Source organism: Neofelis nebulosa, chromosome 1, assembly GCF_028018385.1.
Source record: "Neofelis nebulosa isolate mNeoNeb1 chromosome 1, mNeoNeb1.pri, whole genome shotgun sequence".
Lineage (NCBI taxonomy): Eukaryota > Metazoa > Chordata > Mammalia > Carnivora > Felidae > Neofelis > Neofelis nebulosa.
Window position 1 is genome coordinate 227,466,827 of NC_080782.1, and position 18,381 is coordinate 227,485,207.

Here is an 18,381-nt window from a genome sequence, read left to right on the forward strand (position 1 = left end):
AGTTAGGTGGTATGCCCAAAGTCATACCAACCAGTAAATGGCAGAGCTTGAATTCCAACCTTGGCAGTTGAGCTGGAGAATATGTGTCCTTGCCCATTGTACCATATTGTCCATTTCACTGACTTCTAAAAGTCATTTGATCTGTTGATGGATTCTTTTTTTTTTCAATGTTTATTTATTTATTTTAATAGACAGATCGCAAGCAGGGGAGGGGCAGAGAGAGAGGGAAAGAGAGAATCCCAAGCAGGCTCCACAATCTCAGCGCAAAGCCACAAACCGTGAGATCATGACCTGAACCAAAATCAAGAGTTGGATGCTTAACTGACTGAGCCACCCAGGCACCCCTATTAATAGTCTTACCGATCGACTAGAAGCTAAAGGCTGATCACTCAACAGTAATTGGGTTCCTTCAATGGGTTAGGCATAAGCCATCACCTAAGTATTATTTCCTGACATATTATTTCATTTGATACTGAAAGGTAGATAAGAACCTTTCCATTTAACATTCACTTATTTTCTCAGGAACTTATAATCCTTATAGGAAAACAGTGACGACCCAGATAACTCAAGGCATACAGTTGTTAAGAAGACCTGTCTCTAATCAATAACTACGTGCTCTTTTTACTGCCTTTTTCAAGAATAGTCTGATTTTAAAGATTAGGTAAAATGGTCCAGCTTAAGATAGCATCTAGCTAGCAGCCCTTTTACAACTTCTCTTAACATCCCCCAAATTCACGTCTCAGAACAGAGATTTTTTAACAATGTTGAAATTACGTAGGACTGTTGCCCTATCACCAGAATGTGGAAGGATTTGTACTAAATTAAAAAATAATAGAACATGGATTATGCAACAAAATTGCTGTCCCGTTAGTGCTCTGCTTAAGGAATTATGCAAGCCTATCCTCCTGAAGGTAGGAAGGCCCCTTAGTCCCTTCTCAGCATCTGCTTCCTTTTACGAAATTAGTGCCCATTTATACATTAGTGTATACATTTGGTATCCATCAGGGAAGTGATCCTATGCTATTCCACCACTTGTTCCTTGAGAGGCTAAAATGTCTCTCGGTTCCCTCTGTGGTACTTACTTCCATTCTAGATCTAGCAAGAGATGGCAATGTCTAGAACCTAATTAAGAAGGCATTTGTGGAACAGTAGTTTATAAAGTTGAACTGCGTGCTGTGAAGTGTTTCCAGGTCAGAGCGCAGAAGTGCTGGGGTAAGCAGGGCGGGCTTGGGCTCAGAGTCCGCAGTGTACTATGTGCAACGTGGCTCCTGGCTGGGGGTAAGAGGGTAAACGGTTTTTCCTGAGCCTCATTCACTGATGGGCACTGAGAGTGCTGACAGCAGTTCGTATTTACTGAGCATGAGTATGTGCTTATCCCTATTACAAGCACCGTACGGATACTGGTTCCTGTCAGCCTTATCACGGCCCTCCCTAGCTGTATCTGGCTGGGCATTAGAACAGATGGAGGCGATGCCCAACGCCAGCGGGCCAGCTGTGGGAATTAGCAAATCACCAACTCCCAAAAGGATAGGGAAGGAGACAAATGGTGATTTGGGGCTAACTCATGAAAATGGAGGTGTCAGCGGAAAAGAATAGGTAGCTCAGAAAGAGGTATTGGCAAAATAATTTTTTTAATAATAAAGTGACATAATCAGTGAGGAAGGAAGCATTAATTCATGATCTGCTAGTTATAATAAATAGTTCTGGTTCCCTATTTTGCAAAACAGAAACAGTTACATCTTCATTTAATAATACATGTGAAAATAATTCCCAGGTATGTTATAATTAAATATGATACCGTTAGTAGACAAAACGTACATATTGTATACTGTGTGTTGATCACTGCTCTAAGTGCTTTACATATAAAAGTGCTTTGGTCCTCACAACAAGCCTATGAGGTAGGCATGATTACTTCACTCTTTCACAAACAAGAAAAGATAGATGTTAAGTAACATTGTCCAATCACACAGCTTATAAGTGTTCCAGCAACGATCTCAGACTTTCTACAAGCAAATTCCTAACCTTCCCCCTTAAAAACATATCCCGTCCTCTATCATCTTCTTCTCAGAACATGATTTACTCAGAGTCATCTAGCTACTCAAGCCAGAAATCTTATGGCCATCCTGAATTCTTCTTACTCACGGCTTGCATACAAACGTTTTGGAAATTTCCTCTGGCTCTAAGTTGGTCCATTCCACGTTCCCTGGTTTGTTTCAATAGGCTCCTCAGTGGTCTCCCTGCCTTCCCCCTTGCTTCACCACAGTCTATTCCCAATGAAGCAACCAGAATAATCATTTGAAACACAAATCAGATCACATTACCTCTACCTGGAACTGCTCCTCCAGTTAATCCCATAGCCAGGTCCCTAACATTCAGGTCTTCGATGTCTCCATATTAGTGACACTTGTCTAAAACTGCAACCCACCATCACCGTCTGCTCCTACTGGCTCTTCTAATCCCCACACCCTGTCCTTTGAATCACTCTCAAATACTGTATGTAATTTACTTATTTAATATACTTACTACTTTTGGTTTGTCTTCCCTAAAGTCGAAGCTCCGTAAGAACAGGATCTCATCTGTTTTGTTCACAGATGTATACTAAGCACCTAGTACACTTAAGATAGACTCCATAAATATTTGTTGAATGAATGTTAAGATTGGGATTTCAGACATAGGTGCCATTACTCTATAGAATCCATAAAATTAATAACTAAGTAATTGTATAAGAAATGAAATTTTTTTTTTCATTTTTAATGTTTATGTATTGTTGAGAAGGAGACAGAGTGCAAGCAGGGGAGGGGCAAAGAGAGAGGGAGACACAGAATCCCAATCAGGCTTCAGGCTCTAAGCTGTCAGTACAGAGCCCCACGTGTAGCTTGAACTCACCAACCATGAGATCATGACCTGAGCTGAAGTTGGACACTTAACTGACAGAGCCACACAGGCGCCCCTATAAGAAATGAAATGAAATTATGAAGGGGCATCTGGGTGGCTCAGACAGTTGAGGACTTCAGCTTAGGTCATTATCTCGTGGTTCGTGGGTTCCAGCCCCACATCAGGATCGCTGCTGTGAGCCTATCAGCACAGAGCCTGCTTCAGATCTTCTGACCGCCTCTCTCTGCCCCTCCCCTGCTTGTGTAAAATTAAATAAATATTTCAAAAAAGAATGAAATTGTTAAAACAAATGCTTAAAAAATTGGTGAACATAAAAGGGGGAAAGCCTTTAAAATATTAAAGTACTAAAATAAACTATTCAGGGAAAATGTGGTAGTTTAAAGTATATAAGAATTAAACCTTTTTTTTTTAAAACAAACAGCACTACCCAACATTTTAACAATAAAAAATAAGCAATATCTACTGTAAGTGTTATATTAATGTTCTTATTATATTAAGACCTATTACAAATCAAATGGGGAAAACAGCAAAAAAAAAAAACAAAAACCCTACAAGTATTGAACCCTACACGTATTGAAAAGTATATAAACTATGGGGCGCCTGGGTGGCACAGTCGGTTAAGCGTCCGACTTCAGCCAGGTCACGATCTCGCTGTCCGTGAGTTCGAGCCCCACATCAGGCTCTGGGCTGATGGCTCGGAGCCTGGAGCCTGTTTCCGATTCTGTGTCTCCCTCTCTCTCTGCCCCTCCCCCGTTCATGCTCTGTCTCTCTCTGTCCCAAAAATAAATAAAAAATGTTGAAAAAAAAAAATTAAAAAAAAAAAAAAGTATATAAACTCACAAGAAAAGAAACAAATACAAAAGCATTAAAAAGTATATAAAAGTCACATTTTCTAATAATACAACTCATTAGACTGAGATGCCACTTTTCAAAAATAGCAAGTTAATAAAAATACAGAAAGAAGTGAGGGAAAAGAAGATTATGTATACCCTGTGTTAACAAGGGCTCAGTAAAACATATGTAATATGTATCATGAGTTTTAAAATATTCTTGCACTTTGATGTGCTAGTTCTATTTCTAAGAATCTACTCTGAGGACAAAATGTGATGTTTAGACAAAAATGTGTGTGCAAAGTCTTTCCAACAAAGTCTTACAACAGGGGATAATACTATAAAAACAAACCACATTTACAAGACTTGAGAATAAAGTATTTAATAGAAATGTATACTGAATTATTAAGTAATTTTTAAAGAAAACTTAGTAACTTAGAAAATATTTTTAAAAATTTAAAGGCAGGTAAAAAGTTGTGTTGATAGCATGGTCCATGTGGATTAGATCAAAGCCTAGGTACAACTGATGGCAAACAAGGGACCCCAAAACTTGGAGCAGGAGCCACTATGAACAAGGCAAGGTGACAGACCTCAAGCCCTTTAGTGAGGGCCTTTGGGTAAGCCCTTGTGCAGAACAGGGGGAAGTCCTGGTCCTACAGGTTGAAGATAGCTTACATGGGCTCCAAAGACGATGCTCACCTATTTCCCAAATTTGCCTAAGATAAGAAAAATCCATTATCATGTATCTGATGATAACATCATTATATACAAAGTATCACCACATAAAATCATGATTGAGATACATGTGCAGAACTTCATTTTCCAAATACCTGCCTCTGTGATTGCCTCTGAGTCTGAGATATAGCTGCACTGGAAAAAAATGCTTCACATGCTACATATAAGCTTCTAAGTGGAAGTATAATTTCAGAAATTAAGTTGAAAGTTGAGTTTCTAATACAATTGAAATTCTAATTCCATGATGTATTTAAGCTATGAACTGGCACTGGAGAGAATTCTTTTACTGTTATCATTTCTTGGGTCACTTGTCTCTTGCTAATGTCAAAACAAGAATGCTTTCTTGTTTTTCTGACTAAGGTACTAAAAAGACATTTCCAGTAAGCATATAACATTTTCTTGTAAATTTCTTTGGCTTCGATGAATTGTATTTTAAGTGAATTGCATTTGCAGGTTTGTGGAATGATGCCAAATTCGTGTTTTGAAAATGTAAACAAAACCCACAAACAAACCTTCCTTCTTCTATTGCTGATGACTGTAGTATACGCAGTTCACTGTGTTGTTTAAATAGATTTCAAATAATTTCCCCATAATTGCTAATCATTTCAGGAGGAGGCATGAGGTTAGCAATCAATAATCACCTGCAACTGTTGAAAATGAAGTTCCGGGATCAATAGAACATTCTTCTTCCCATGGAAACACAGCCCATTCAGATGGCTTTCCTCACTGTTCTTTTCTGTTTTGTATTTATTGTAGACTCACAGGCACATTACTTATGGAAAAAACAAATTAAGGAAATAGACAAAATGTCACCCACACCATGGCAGAGATGGCATTTGTTATAAAAAACATATCCTAAGAGAGGCAGGAAGGGATATACTATTTCATACAGAGGGTAAGATTGCAAAGTAAAGTTCTTAATTTCTAATCAATAGCTGTGTCTTCTCACTGGTCCACTTTCTTTTAAATATATTTTAAAATATATGTCAAAGACATATACTTATCCCAGTGTGTGTAACTCTATTAGGGGTTTATTTTTAAAGACACATTCAAATAGAATATGCAGGATTTTGTTTATCTGGCCAAGATAAAACATTACATCAATAAATGTTTGCCTCACTTTTATTTTCTTAGGCACTAAAACATTTTAATTACTGATGATGAATAGGAAGATGAGTTATTCCTTGAAAAAATACAAAACTATTTACAGTTGCATTGTATAAAACAGACTTACTTTCATATATATTGCCCCCTCCCTTGTTAAATAGAAAGCAGACTTGTATTTATTGTAAAGTTCATTACCACGTCTACAGACAGATGTGTTCTCAAACATGTTATAAAAGCCATCATTTAACATTAAGAAAACTAAAAAAAAAAAATTTGAAGATGCTAATATATTTTTGTGTTTGAGAGTCAAAAGAGATTCAGGGAAGGAAGGGAATTTTTGTTGTTGTTGTCCCTGTCTTTGTTTTCTGGAGAGATCTTAAAGGAACCTGGTTTGCCTCAGTGTACTTTGGTATTTTTGGAGGGGGATAATCTAGAAGTAATGCTCCTAAAAATTTAGGAGTCAGGTCTGAGCTTGAGATCAACCCAGGAGAAGAGTAGTAAACTAAAGAGAAATTTAGAAATAAGAAAAGTGATTTAAAAGAAAACAACAACAAAAGCTGCATAAACATGACACCAGTGGGTGATCTCTAGCGATATCCTCTTTCCTCATGTAAATCTTCCCAAAAAACTCAACTCAGGTGACCTACAAAGGAAAGGAGGGGGAGAAAGGGGTAACCAAGAAGGGAAATTTAATTTTGCGCGTTGGAGTCTGCCTGTGAGTGCCGGCTTGCCGCCTACCCCCGGCTCCCTTGGGGAATATTCCTCGGGAAGAAACTGGTGCTCCTCTCAGTCTGCCCAGCACCGATTCCCAGAAGGTGTCACATCGCGTGGTTGGGACGGGAAGAAAGGGCTGCCACTCATCTGTTGCACAGCCCCAGGACGGAGCAGGCAGCTGCTGAGATGAGGTCGGGTACCAACAGCTCGCCCCAGGGCTCTCGGAGAATAAAGAAGGTCCGGTAGAAACCGAGGGTCTCAAGGGGATCACCCTCAGCGAAGATTCCGCGCGGACGCCACTCTTGAAATGATCTTACAAATGGACTCTCGAGTCACGGGGCCGTGACCAACCAAGGCTCCGTGAGTCACAAGCTGGGAATCACCACGTCGCATTTACAGCAAGTAAGTTACTGCCAACTTCGCCAGTATATGGCATTTCCTCGCAGCGCTTTGGTCTTATTTTAGTGCGTGAACACCAAAGAGATTGGCCAGGAGATAACTTGCATCCTGAAACCTCAGTGCGCTGATGCGAGCATCACACACACACACACACACACACACGCTCACACTCTCTCCACCTGAAGCCACCGAACCTCGCGCTCCTGGGCTGGTACGTGTTTGGGGTTTTATTCAGTATTTGGAAACTTACTGATCTCCTATGCCTGTTGGAAAGCCCGAGCTGGGTGGGGGTGGATGCAACGCTGCGCCTCGTCATTTATTCCTTGCGACTGTCTGGATCGTTGACACTAGTCGCAAGCCGCATCCTCCTGCTCTTGCAGGGGAAGTCTGACACCTTGAGGACGGGAGTGGGGGTGCCGGGAGCCCAGAGGAGCCGGAGTGGGAGAAGCTTTGAGAGTTCCCGGGTGGGGGTGGGAGTGGGGGTTACTTTCCTCAAGTCTGGCGACCTGCCGCCGGGGTGCTGGTTTAGCGGCTTGGGAGCCGAGCGTCCAGAAGCCGGGTCCTGGCGCGAATCGGAGTCCGGCAGCCCTGCAGAGCCCGCCCAAAGCCTGGAGGTGTGTCTGGCCCGCACCCAGGACCTCAGGCGGCTTCTGGCCACCGGCTTTTCTGGATGACGGCTGGCTTCTGGGGAGTCCGCCTGCCCTAGCTGACCTCAAGGAGTTGGCCAAGGGAGGCGGCGGTCGTTTGGGGGGCTGGGTGAGGGGGGCAGCGGAGCCGGGGACCCAGCGTCAGCGCCCGCCCGCGCGCGGGTCCCCTCCACGGCCACACGGAGCGGTGCGTGGGACGCGCATCTTCACCGGCTGTCCCTACCGAGCAGGGTCTGTGCGGACCCTGAGTCAGGCAACCGCCCGGGACGGAGGGCGGGGTTATCTTTCCTCGGGGCTCGTCCGCCGTCAGCCGTGGGAACGCTAACTTCGTCCCCAGGGATCGGTGGGGGCGGGGGTGGGCGAAGTTCTCCTCCCCTGGAGCTCACCTCCCCCTCCGGGGCCGCCCCTCCCCCGCCCTCCCATGGCACCGCTCTCAGAGCATCCTCACTCCGCCCAGTTCGGTGCCAGCTGCGTGGGCTCTAGCTTCGTGCGTTTTCCTTGGAATGCTCCAAAACTCGGCAGCGACTAAGGAAATCCCATTGGATTTGGCCGGGCGTGCTCTCCCTGGGCATAGCACCCGCACCGCATGTCCTTGGATCGATCGCTCTTCAGCCAGAAGATTGCCAACTTTGCAGGTAAAGAGGGTGTCGCCTCAGAGCTCCATTTGACCGGAGCTGCACCTCTCCTCCTTTCTGGGATCTCAGTTAAGTTTCTCAAGCTGCCTGGGAAGCCGGCTCCCTCTTGGGAGGCGGACATCCCTGTGGGGGGGTTATGAGTTCAAAAGGCTCCCGCTGCGTGGTTTCTCTTTAAGGCTCCAGACCGGGTTTGTGAAGCTTTCTGTGGTTGACCTGGGCTGAGCGGGAGTTTGGGGATGCTTCTCTGCCTCTCCCGGCACCCAGCTTTAAAGCAGGGGAGAAGACGAGGAGTGAACCCCTGATGTGACTTATATGGTAAACAAAGCGGCTGCAGCCACGCCATGGTGCTGGGGAGGAAGGCTGTTTTTAGCCTTTTATGCGTTTGGGGAAAATGGAGATCTTGGTGGCCCCTGGGCGTATAGAAGTGAGCCCTAGACTCGCTGGCACCCAAACTGGGGGGATGTAGAAAGGAAAGTGATCAATATCCTGTCGATCAATTACACTCTGCGTCATTTTCATTCCGTATCAAGAAACAGAAACACTTTTACCAGTGTGGCTGGACCAAGGCTAAGGATTCCTATTTCGCTTGGCAGCTGAAATTCCAATTAAGCCAATGACCCTGTTTGCTACTTGGGTAAATCACTGAGATTCATAGCACAACTTGTTGTTCCAGCTGTGAACTCAGCTGCCTTTTGTGACTAGAAACTAGAGAATACTAGCAAGGGATGAAGGGTTTGGGAGAGACTGAAAAAAAGGAGCTCTGTCTGTATTCACTATGTTGCATCCACTATGATGCATCCTTGTTCACATGGTTTCTTAGGGAGACCCTTCCCAGTTAAATTCCACAGCTATAAATGCAGCAGGTTGCTTACTGCTTACCGAGTAAGCACCAAGCCAAAGGAGTGGGAGGAGGCAGAAGCAAGGCTTACTTGTTTTATTAAAAAAAATTTTAGAACAGACTTGTAAACTGAAAAAAAAAATCTTTCCGGTCTCATATAATTTCTGGCTTTTCGATCATAGTAATCACAACAGAACATATTACAAATTCTTTAAGAAAAATGGTTAACTAGAGGGTTTTTTTTAAAAAAATAAAACTGTGAATTAGACAATGAGGGTAAGAAAGTGTGGGTGGATATGTTAAAACATTCAAAGCAACATCTCTGTGTTATGGTTTGCTGTTTAAACTGACATTGCAATACCTACTTCTATTCACCTGGACAGCATACCAGGAAACGTTTCCCCTTAAGTATTTATGACAAAGATTCAAGATATAGGGATAACTAATACTTAGGTATTAGAATAAAAATTCAGGTAAGACGTTGTTAAAAAAGCACTTTAAAAACTGTATTTGTGAATTAATGCAGTTAAGGCAAATGAGCACATCAGTTAAATGCACTTTATCAAAGTATTTTATGCAGATGATTTGTATTAATAAAGGTTAGTGCAGGTAGAAAAAAAGAAAGCACGTACATTGCCTATGAATAAGAAACCATAGACCTGGAGAGTCTTTCAATAGAGCTCTGATCAGAGCTCAGCTCTTCTGCCAAACTTGCTGTTGTGGAGTGAAGAGCTGAAAGATTTATGCCAAGAAAGTTACCTTCAGAGAGAAACGCTAACAGGTGATGAGACTGATACACAAGAGGTGCTTAATACTGGAGTGAATAAATATAATAAATATATCATTACATCAATAGATAGTTCAAATAAGGCAGGGTGAGATTTGTAATTGCAGATTTAGAAAAGTTCTTCCTCTTGAGAACTTAAAGACACACGAGCATTCATCAAAGCAGAAAGTAAGCTCTACAGAAAGAAACGTCTCTTTAGTAAAACCTTTTGAACGTTAACAATGTTTCTAAAAATCTATGATTTTGAAAAATAAGTTTCCATTTACTTGCTTAATGGTTGTTCTCAAGGATTTATAAAAGGTGAATTAGATTTCCATTATTTATAAGTTTTACAGTTTTGTAATTTTTATGTTATTTTTCTGTTGAAGTTATTCCCAGAGGGTCAGATTAAAATGCACAGAAAAAACTAAGCGAAAATTAAAGTTCTACATGAATTTTATGGCCACTTTGATTATTGAAATGGTAAGAGACCAAACAACTTTTCATATAAGATAACCTTATATATATGAGGTTATATATACTCATATCTTATATATGAGTATAAGATAACTCATACTTTACGTAAATAGGAAATATCAAAAACATTTCTATTATTCTTTCTGATTAGGAAAAATTCAAATATCTTGTATATCTTGTCCTAGACACACATTTTAAACTTTTAAACTTAAAGCCTATTATAAGCATGATAAATTTCTATTGAAGTATAATCATAGCCTTTAGAATATGCTGATTAACCCCACTGCATTAAAAATATTTTTATAAATATGTTGTTGAGAATACTGGCATATTTTTATAACTGCATGTTTAACTGCCAGGATACTTTGTGGCAATTCAGATTATCAACATTACATTTAGCAGCTAAAAACTGAAATAATCTGTCTTTTCTAATTAATTCATATTTTGTAACAAAAGTGAAGATATGCACACATTTGTTCAGTAGTTAAAATTGTGAATATCAGTGCTCAAAGACATAAAAGATTTTGTTAATGAGGATAGATATACAAAAATTGCTGAACAGTATAGCTAGGACAGTAAAACTGTGGACTGAGTATTTTCTTAGGAAACGCTGAGTCTTTCACTTTTTCAGACAAGCTAGATGATGAGAAATATAATAAACGATTGCATTTTTCTTTCCCAAAATCATTATTGCCAAACGTTTTATGAGATTGGATTCTAATGTGCATCTTTACTTTCTGCACTGTATTGTCTAGACTAAATTGAAGCCAATGCTCTTTGCTTTCTTAATATCTATGGAAAACCTTCCATAAGCATATTAGTTATCATTGAAAATGAGATTGAGGAGACAGCTCAAAATGAAAACCTTGTGTTTTCACCTAACTTGTGCCCATCACTTCCCCACCCCAAATTCGCATTAAAACTGGTGAGTTCAACCCTGCTTCCAGTGGCCAGTTGCTTCTTTCTAGTGGTGATGAAAGATCGCTTCAGAACTCTTTCCTGTCCTTATGATTTTGACTTCTAATCCTCCCAGATACAGTGAGATCTCACTAGGTTGAGAGATTTGAGAATATTTTGATCAGGGATATAATATCATGGCTCTATCTTTTTAATCAGCACAAATATAGACCTGATCCCTGTGAACATTAGTACTGCCAAAACCACTCTATGATGAAAAAATACATTTAGAAAAAGAAGCCATTCGTTCGCGAAAATGAAAATTAAACACACACGCTTTGAAAATGTACCAATTTAAAACTACGTTGTTCTCCAAACTCTCTGGGAAATGAAGTGATCTGTTTAAAATTTTTAAAAATCTCAGTGATTCTTCTGAAAGTTCAGTTTCATTTAAATAGGATATGAAAAAAGAGATAACCGTTTCAGTACTTGATCTGCTCTTGTAACTAAACTATAGATGACATCCCATTAATATTAGGGTATGTTTTGTCTCCTTTTAAAACATGTTTCCTTTGAAAATACAGCAGTGTCATAGAGTAATGGCTTCTTGAGGAGCTGACGATGACACATGGGCAAACTTTTACACATACAATTAGAAATGTTAATTAAAACGTTAATTTAAAAATATGCCTGGATAGCTTTATCTAGCACACTGCATTCTTTTGGATGCAATGAAATAAATCAGATATGCATTCATTATATTCTGCCTGTAGTTTACTATTATATTTTTTAAATATGTTGGAAAAGTCAACATAAGCAATTTCCTTGAACACATTTCATCAAAATTTAAAACTTACTTAAGACAGAAAACGGGAACTATTACCAACAAAGGTAAGGAGGAAAAAGAGAGAGGGCCAGTATTTATGGGTACTTAATGTATGACAGGCACTAGTCTAGGAACAGAAAAAAAAAACAAAACCTTTTTCTCATGTTTATCTTTGCATCTACCTTAAAGCTGAAGTATTATTGCCACCTTTTGAAGAAGTTGAGAAGACTAAATCTCTAAAAAAAATCACAGAGCTGCTTCATGACAGAGTCAGGATTTGAATCCTTGTCTACTTGATTCTAAAAGTGACACTCTTTTAACTTAATTCTTACGGTTTTTAAAATAAAATTAGCAATCTCTTAACAAGATTCATAACTTCACGGTATTCTTACGACTAATTAGTCCTTTAAGTTTTCAAATGTTTTAATACTGGGACATGAACACCTCCATTATGAGTTGCTCTAACAGTTTTGAAGCAGAGCATGAGATGAGCCACTCACATCAAGCAGGTATTCTCAAAATTATTTCCTTTCTTATTCTTGAATATCAATATGATATATGGAAAGAACAAAAGGGTTATTTTAATGGATAAATTTTAAAGTCATAATTTTTTTTCTTTAAAGGGTCCTTAGATTACAATTTCTAAATAAAAAGTTCTCATTCAAAACTTTAAAACATCTCTAGACTAAGAAAACATCTTTGTTTATAGAAAATACAATCATGTTAAGACATGTTAGGTTTATATTGCATTTTACCGATGCTGCATGAAATTTCTAGACAAGTGTTTTTGTCTTAATTTTTTTCTGAAATTTTAATTGCTTCCTTGTTTTTATCACCCCTTGGTATTTAATCAGAGGAGCTCTCGTTTATACATCCCAGAAGACATCTATCAGCTGGCAACACATTTTAAGAAATTTGCCACATTTTTTTTTCAAAGATATACCTGTAGTAAAAACCTATGTGATGATGTCTAAAGGCCTATCTTGAATATATGTAATACTATTACAAAAATTGACTTTGAAGTGGTATCCATTCAATAGATATTTGTTGAATATTAGTGAATAATTGAATATTGAGATGAATAAGCTCTTCATCTTTCCATTTTCTGGCAAAACTCCCTCTGTATATAATAAATTTTCCCTTAGTGTCTCCTGTCAAAATGTTTTCCAAGCACTCGAGTCTAGTTCACTATTACTGTCTCCTTGAAAGTTTCCTTCCTGTCTCCAGGTGTTGCCAGTATAAATACAAGCAAAGTTCTTGCTATATTCTGACTTGCAGGTGGGTAGAGGTCTGTCTCCTGAAGTAGACAATAAACTCCTTTAAGAAACTCAGAAGATGCTCAAAAAATGTGTGTTTTTCACTGAATTAGGTGGTCATAAGTATAATGCTTTTGTAATTGAGCATAATTAACTTATTTCACAGTTTCATAATACCATAGTTGGCTCATATTTTGAGCATATTTGTTTATCGAATGATGCCAGTTATAATAATGACATTGCACTTGTCTGATACATGGAGTACCATATTATACCTATGTTACAAAAAAACAAATTCACTGTTATTCAGTGGATATAAGTTCCGGGTCAAATAGTTACTCCATAATGCTCATTTTCACAGGATTTATGTAACCCATTATATTAGTGTGTTTTAGTTTAAAGTGGCACTGTGCCACAATTCTTAAGGGAAAGTTTTTGTTCCATGATGCTGTAGGAAGTATGGTTGGAGTTGAAAGTATTTCTCAGGAATACCTACTGAACTAAAGAAAGCCAGAGACTTCTCTGGAGTGATTATATTAGGCAAGTCAAGTTGAGACTTCACGTCAAAAACTTGATAAGTACATGATGCCCAATTGTGAGTGGCGGGAGCTTCTTGCTTTGTGTGTGTGTGTGTGTGTGTGTGTGTGTGTGTGTATCTTTTCATTCTACTTCACTGAGAATAAGATTGTTACAAATCAAGGTTTATGAAAAGTGTTCAGATACTCTGATACATTTTTCTTGTATTTTACCCCTAAATGATAGGAAACTACACAACTATATAAGCTAGAATCCTGTGCCTACCAGGATTACAGTCCATAGCATAATGCATTGTAATTTTCATTTTCACTGAATTAGTATAATTAGTGTTCAGTATATGCTCTTTGAATAGATGAACAGAGTCAATGAATGCATAGATGATTGGTCTGTTGCCAGCAGCTATGTTCAACCTCTGTATTTCAATATGGTACTCTTTCTAGTAACTGGTTACACACCATTATGAATCCCCAAAACCACAATGGAGGGATGAGAGGGCAGGCATGATACCTACATTGAGTGAAGAATGGAGAATCCATTGTGCTTTATCTATAATCATCCCCATCATTTGTGACAGCATAGGTATCGTTTTCTGTAGAGATCACATTCACGCTGGGTGGGATGAAGCTGCATATCCTGAAGACCACATCGAAGACTACACGGAAGTGAATTCTCTTCTGTGATAGTTGTACTGTGACAAGCATAGTTATCGGGTCTTGTTTAATTGCATCTAGAGTGATACATGTCTATATCTGCATTTAAGCATATACCAGCATTAAAAATCTGTGTTTAATTCATTAATTAAATATAAATTATAAAATTTAAATTACTTAAATAGGGAGAGAGAGAGAGAGAGATCTATGTAAGTAACAAAAAGAGTGAGGGACTGCTTCTGGGTGATAACTCTTAAGATAATGCCCGTAGAGCAATTATCAGGGATAGTGAGATACAATTTGTTAGCAGAGTACAGAGTAGCCCATAAAAAACAAGAGAACTTGTTTGCCAATAGCAGTGTCCCTTTAGAATGGTGAGATGTGTAATGAATGACCTAGAAGGTCATCTAATTCAAAAGTCTTTTTTAAAGCAAGACTTTCAAACCTTACTAAATGATTTTTTATAACATACTATATACATATGTAAAATTATATATACACAAATATAGGATGTTTTATTGAGGGCTTATTTAATGCATGAAAATCACTATTTAAGATGCTGAAAATACAGAGACAGATATTTTCCTTTTTCTTTAAGATCTCAAACCAAGGATTCTCATGAACTTCATTATCATATTCCAGTGTCCCATATTATCTTAGAGACATTGTGCCGTTTTATTGTCTCCTGACCTTATGGGAATAAAGGACTCACTCAGGAACTACAAATCATACTGAGACAAATTTAATCTATATTTGAAATTAAAAATTAAAAAAAAAAACAAACCACTGGGTCACTTTGGAAGAAATTCAAATACATCCTCCCTGCCTCAAACTACTGTTTCCTTTAAGAATGGGACCTGGGTCTTTCAGCTATGAATCTACGTTAAATTTCCATGTATAAATTTATGTCAAAGACTGGCACTATTTAAGATGGTGCTTTCCTGTTATATGTAGGTACTACTAAATTACTATTCAAAAACTATGTAATTTATGAGATCAGTTGTTTTCCAAAGTCTTGATGGATTTATGGCCATACATATTATCCAATCTCCTTTGGAGTGAATGAAGCAAACCTAAGAGGAGAAGCCTGTTTTAGAGGTAGGGATATAGTTAGTTGGATCCTCAGCCCTACCTTTTACCTTGATACATAAAAGATCTTGACTCAGGATATTCTTGAAATGGTGGATCCATTCTAGAGTCATCTAGAAGTTCTCAGTATCTACTGTTGGTGTTTCCTAGCAAACTCCTCTGTGTATAGCTGAGAATGTATTAAAAACTGAGAAAGAGACCATCTTTTACATGGTTTTAAATATTTGGAACAGAGAAAGGGACTGAACTAGCTACATTAATCTTTTTTAAAAACATTTTCTTGTGACCTACATTCCTAGGACTACCCACTCTTTGCCAGAATTTTTGCTTTCTGAGAGTCATCATGTGAAATAATCAGAATGCCTACCTCTAAGCCTCTGAGAACCTCTACAATGAAGGAGAAAGAAATATTTCTAAAGAACACTCAAATTTCAGGGTTATTATTGTTTTGTAGGATGTTAAATAGCTTTGTATCTTAAAAAATAAGATATGCCTCTATGTATGTGCTGAATAAAAAGAAAGTGTTGGCAAAGGGAAAAGACTTATTTGCTTATCTAGTTCATTTTAACCTCACAGCTTAACATTTTGATTTGTAATGTGCAAGCTACTTAGAAAGCTGAACGGCATATTTTCATTTACCACTCCAGCACGTTCTTGGACAAAGTGAACCAGCAAATGATTTTGCCCTTTCATGAATAAAAGAAGGTTTAATGAAAAAACATTTCATTATAGTAGTGCTTATGATGAAGAAATTTTTCCAACATATAAAATATCAACAACTTTACTCTGAAGAATAAAAGCTTATTTCTATTCTGTTGTACTTAGCAGTGAACCAACAAAAGCAGAATTCAAAGCAAAACTTTCTCATATACTTACATACTTTCTTACTGGTTGTTACACTCTGTGATTGAAAGATTGGGTACAATTAAATATTGGAAAATGCCCCTTTTTAGATTAATAGTTAATAGTAATAATTTTGGGGAACAAAATGCAGACCTGTTTCATGCCATGATACTTTAGCCTCTGATTTCATTTTTTTAGCCTCTGATTTTTTTTTATAACATAGATATTTATGAAGTAAATATAGAGGCAGAGGTCAATCTGATTAAGAAAATGTAAACAGGGGCGCCTGGGTGGCGCAGTCGGTTAAGCGTCCGACTTCAGCCAGGTCACGATCTCGCGGTCTGTGAGTTTGAGCCCCGCGTCAGGCTCTGGGCTGATGGCTCGGAGCCTGGAGCCTGTTTCCAATTCTGTGTGTCTCCCTCTCTCTCTGCCCCTTCCCCGTTCATGCTCTGTCTCTCTCTGTCCCAAAAATAAATAAAAAACGTTGAAAAAAAAAATTAAAAAAAAAAAAGAAAATGTAAACAAATTGAGTATTTGAAAAAACCCATTGTTGAATAATGTAGATCGATTTGAAACATATAATTTTGATTCATTTCAGTTTACTTAAAGGAAGTTATTTGAAAGCAGAACTACATCCTTACAATGCTCCTGGTCTTAAGATTCAAAGTAAAATCTCATCTATAAAAATATACAAGAATTGTGTGTGAAATATTTAACGTAATTGAAGAGAATCTTCAGCATCTCATAAAACGCATGGGTACTCAATGCATTTTAGAAGTGTTTTAGGGTCTACCAGAATTTATTTTTATTATTTTAATCAAAATGAAATGGATATACAAGTACATCAAAAGGTTTCATATACCATTTGGTTCAATTCCAGTGCAACATTCAATAATACTTACTGTTTGCCCTCCATCAACCCTCTCCCCACAGACAGGCATCTTGTTTGAGACTGCACCCTCATGGACAGGAGGCTTGTGATAGGAGTTACTACATATAAATTCACATTCCCTGCTGCCTCAAACAGACCAGGGTGCCTCCATATGTAGTTGGCAAGTACAACGTACATTTATTTTTCTGAACATTTACAAAATTGTGGTAAGATCCTCGTTCATGGTTGAATTATGACTTATGAAAAAATGCCATTAATAGTTTTTTTCTTTTTATTTAAGTTAGAGATAGAAGTTTCTTCCTAATATATTTAAGAAAATTTAATATCAAGAGAGATTCAAGCAAAAGATTTGAAGGAAGGAGATTTCATATTGTCACATTCTCCCTTGATCCATAGGGGTGGGATTTAATCTATTGTGTTTAATAAAAATGAGTAATTGTATTCTCTGCTCTGTTTTAAGGAGAAAATCATTACATAGGTGGTGCTGGGTATTTTTAGCCTTTTTGTGTTTTACATTAAGAGGAATGCTCGCTATAATCGTAAGAATAAATATTAAAAATATTTACTATATATTTTCAAATGTCTTGTCTAAAACAGCGAAATACTTAAGACATGTTACTGATTTATTAATCATAGCTAATCATTTTTTAAATTTTTTATTTATTTGGAGAAAGAGAGAGCACCAGCAGGAGGGGAAGAGAGAGAGGGAGACAGAGAATTGCAAGCAGGCTCCACACAGTCAGTGCAGAGCCCATTTGGGGCTCAGTCTTACAAACGGTGAGACCATGACCTGAGTGGAAATCAGTACTTGAACGTTTAACCAACTGAGCCACCCAGGTGCCCTAGTAGCTAATCATTTATTTAAAAATATATATAGGATTTTAATTTTAATTCCTGTAACAAATACTTTTAGTTTATTTTCCTAAATTTTTTAGCAGTACTTTGAAAACATTTGTAAATTATTTGAAATGTAAGGCCAAGCACTACAAAATATTTACCTGACTTTTGATGAACTAATATTCTCTTTATTTCTTACCCTAGAGCATGTTGAAATAAATTTGAGGGACGGTGTATTTATTTAAAAAAAAATAAAATTTTACACATACTGAGACACATGCGTTTACGGGCTGGACAGGCTGAGCTGGATAAATTTAATTTTCTATTCTTTTGAAGAACAATTAGAAATCTGTTTTATTTTATATTTTAGTTTTCCTTTTTCTTTTTGTAATTGCATATACCATACCTGCTACTTTTAGATGCCCTCTGTTCCTTCTGGTGATCCCGTTCTTCTACAGCAACCACGAGTTCTCATTAGCATGTTTAGCATGGATATGGTGGCAGTGAATGT

At 38.1% G+C, this 18,381-nt stretch overlaps 1 protein-coding gene across 3 annotated transcripts in view; it reads left to right on the forward strand.

The window, feature by feature from the left end:
• The first annotated feature begins 6,436 nt into the window (after positions 1 to 6,436).
• Positions 6,437 to 18,381, forward strand: part of TRPC4 (transient receptor potential cation channel subfamily C member 4) — a 206,737-nt gene continuing 194,792 nt past the window's right edge. Inside the window, exon 1 of one of the 3 annotated variants that reach the window (XM_058686828.1) lies at positions 6,437 to 6,683. The gene's annotated coding sequence lies outside the window, so the exon portion shown is untranslated. Of the gene's footprint in view, positions 6,684 to 6,768; positions 6,892 to 7,646; positions 7,963 to 18,381 lie in introns of those variants that run through there. The other 2 variants (XM_058686837.1, XM_058686814.1) reach the window with 2 other exon arrangements.